Raw genomic sequence first — 3,908 nt, 5'->3', positions numbered from 1 at the left:
GCAGGCCAGGAAATCTTCCCCTCCACTGATGCCACACCCGTGTCCCCCGTCAAGCAATGCGCAGCGACGTCACAGGGGCACGCGCGCCAAAGGTGCCCTCCCCGGCCGGAACCCTCACTCTCGATCGCGTCCCCACGCCGATGCCGCGCGAGACGGTCACGTCGCCGACGAGGCGACGACGAAATGGATCGATCGCTCCACGCCTCCATCAGGCTTGGGTACAAATCGTGTAAAAACGTCGCTGGAGATTCGATCTTGCGGCACTGCTGCGGCTTATTTTCAGCTCGTCAAGCCATGCAGCCATTTTTACGGTAAGAGATTACACAAGCCAAGCTAAGGCACATCATATTCGTTACCTAAAAAAGAAAAAGCTAAGGCACATCGAAACACATGTGCCATATATATAGGCAGAGACCAAGCTAAGACGACTACGAAACCTGACCAAACATAGCCGCACATTTCCATCCATAAAGGAAGAAAAAGAGGAGGAAATGATTGATGGACGTGCACACGCATGGCGATCGAAGGGTCGATCATGCCTGTCCATCGAAGGCTGCCGAACAAGCCTCAGACCATACTGATCTCAGATTTCGTCTCGATCGGAGTCGCCCTCGGATCATTTCAGGCCAGTGCTGCAGCAGCTAGGGCAAAGGGCGCCACCACCAGTCCACCACCACCATGCCGGCTTCCCGGCCCCCGTATGACCTACGGATCAACCGCCAACAGTTGCCGTGACAACGAGATTCGTGTATATCAACGGGGTAGGGTAGGGCAGTATGGTGTCCATTAGCTAGTAGTCAAGTATACTTTGGAAGAATTAGCAGTGCTCCTGTCCTCCTGATCCTCATCTCCTCGTAGTGCTTGTACGTGTGGTTATAGTCGCGTGTGCTTGGTGTGGTCTGGGAAAGCTATGATGTGTGTCAGGAATGCGTTCTTGATCAACCACGTATGCGTTTCCTTTACAATTTTCTAGGTCTCCGAGGGTAGCTGCGGCCTGTGTGCGGTCAAAATAGGTGACGTTGCCATATACTTGCAACATATTTGTCATAAAATTAGTATGAGCTCAAGCGGGCTCTCAGCCAGTAAAAACGGTCTTTCTTCTTAAAGCAAAGATGCGCAGCCCTCCCCCATATTCGAGAATAAAAAGTTTATCGTGAAATTGAAAAGTGAAGTATATGGCAACGCCATGGTGTCTGTAGATGCTTAAAATACATGACTCCAAGTTTTTAATGGAATTTCCCTAAGAGATCATCTTTAGTTTGGAGAATTTTTGTTCAATGTCCTCTTTTTTGTGTCGGTAAGTTTTCTTTTGTAGAATTCAAATTAATGTGTCTTTTGAGAAGAAATTAATGTGTTTACTGGCTCAAGATAGTGAACAATTGTCTTGGGTTGAAGGAAACCACATACCCAATTATTCTACACTACACTGATTATTTATTATGATGTTGATATTACATTGTCCAAGCAATCTTTATAAGTTCTGTGATCTCTGTCCTACACCAGGAGTAAATGGAGATTGCAGTTTTTCTAGGTGGCAACTCGTTGCTTACAGGCAACGATATTCAGATAGAGCAAGCAACTTGCATTTTTTGTATCAACCGTGTTCGTCCTTGAGAGCTCGTACAGGATCATATTTGATTTAAACGGGTTTAAATGCGGCCAATGATGCTTTCTCCCAAAAGTACGTCTTGGTGACTGATTTATCCTAACCTGCAAGCTGGTTTGAGAAGACACAGGACCAATCTCATGCCACCAAACCAAGTTGAGCTATCTGCCTTTTTATCTATCTCACCGCAGGAATTGAATACGCCATGTCTAGCTTCCATGTCCAAATACTGCCTTGCTGGTTGTCCTGTGAAATGTGTCATCTGAACTTGTCTCATCCATTGCCTTCATGCTTGACAAGTTGACAGCTTGCAGGCCACAAGTGTAACCATTTCTGTTGAATATAGTGGCACTGCATCTGAAATATTGTGGTGATGTCTACTAGTTTAGTTCAGGCCTGTGGCAGAAATAGTAAGAGAGGTTATAAATAAAAACACCATATGGATGATATTTTTGGAATGTGCAGTAGCACTGGATCATGCTTTTGCTGATATTTCTTTGGCATCTCAGTGTACAATGCTAAAGGCATTGCCTGCTGCTTCCCATTTGCTTAGTCTTGGAAGAAGGTAACAACTTATCCCTACAAAGTCTCCTCCACACCAAGATATTCGCCCACAAGCGTGCTAGAGTTCCACAATGCATGTCGAGAGAGTAACCTCAAACTATGCAAACTCCCCTCTAAGTCTAATAGCAACTAGCAAAGCACAAGATTGTTTGTGCTTGAAAGATACGCATTTCCCCATCTAAAAGAAGATGAAGATATCCAGAAATCCCTCGCCGGCCGGCCGGCCGGCGCCACCCACGAGCGCCGCTAGTCCGCGGCGAAAGGTACAGGCCACCACGGCACGGCGAGCGGCTGCTATAGGCCACACCGCCGCCCGATTTTCCCTCTCGATCACCGTCGCAGAAACACATGGGAAACGTTAACGTTTGGTGTCACACGCAGGCGATACACACGATCGGTGATCGAGGACGACGATCCATATCAAGCATCATATCATCCGCCCGCCGGCCCGTCACAACCGAGGTGACATGTGTCCCGGCGCACTGAGCCGCGCTGCTAATGCGTGTAGCGATCAGGGGGACAATAGCGTTGGAATTTTGGGGTCCTTGAGTTCCATTATTCAGGTGTGCGTCTGGACTGGGAAGGTGCACGCTATATCACTGGCCCCATGCCCCCATGCATACACACCATTTTAGGATGCTGTGTTTCCCACAATTCGTCGTCCTAGTGCTCCTGAAACGAACAATAATTCAAGAAACTGTCAATGAACAGTCACTGACAGGCAGGTCGGTCGGGTTAATCGCTCAAGATTGTCGATTGGACCCACGTGTCATTGAGATTTGAGATGACTCTTGATCCTAGCTATAATAGCAATGCTGCTTTGATCCTAAGCTTTCTGACGAACCTCCTAATGGAAAGTCCACAATGATTGACGCGAGGATCACAATCGCACTAATTAAGTGCAAAGCATATGTCCTTTAATTACCATTATATTCTAAAAGAAGATGCGAGCTTAGGTCTTGGGTCATACTAAATTGGATTGTATAATGCTTGTTTACTCAGAAAACCGCCTTTGTGAGGTGTTATGATAAACTTTTGATGGAAGAAGTGGGTGTTTTTGCTGATAGGAACTGGTGATGGAGCTTAGAAGGTGGTGTTTGGAATCTTTGCAATTTTTCCATCACGGGTCGGTGTACGGGTGCTGGTGAGTGGTGTGGAAAAGCAGGGGGGCACACCGTGCCCTCGCGTCATTTTCTTTCACCTCGCTGGTGACCTGGAGACGCAGGGTTCATCCATGGATAGAAATGTGGCCGAGTTTGACTCATGCAGTGTAACTGTCATTGTGTTATAGTGCATGGGAAAACCGAAAATGAAGTTAGAAAGGGGTTGGCAGGCCCACCGTTGCGATTCTGCACGATTTGAGAGGCTGTTGAGCTTAGTGCGTCCAGCTTTTGTGTGTGATTGGTGAAAAAGCTTGGGGGAGTCCAGGCCTCATGTTGCTTCACGGAGATATGGAGTTGTGCCAGCCTCTCCTTTGCCATTTTGTCTTGCCCACGGCTCTTGGGGGGGGGGGGGGGGGGGATCGGCATCATTGCTGCTGTCGTCCACGAATAGTCTGATGTGGATGAATTTCGTGCGCCGGTTGTTCACTCCAACATGGCGCGCAAAAGAGACTTTATTTTTCTGCTTAGCTAGCTGGAGAATCGGTCACGAATGCGATACTTTCCTTGGAGTACTTAGATACATCTTTTTCCCTGTATCGATTTGACATGTCCAAGACTTCCTTTCAAGTAGGCCC

This window comes from Setaria italica, chromosome IV (genome assembly GCF_000263155.2).
Source record: "Setaria italica strain Yugu1 chromosome IV, Setaria_italica_v2.0, whole genome shotgun sequence".
NCBI lineage: Eukaryota > Viridiplantae > Streptophyta > Magnoliopsida > Poales > Poaceae > Setaria > Setaria italica.
This window is presented reverse-complemented; position numbering follows the sequence as displayed.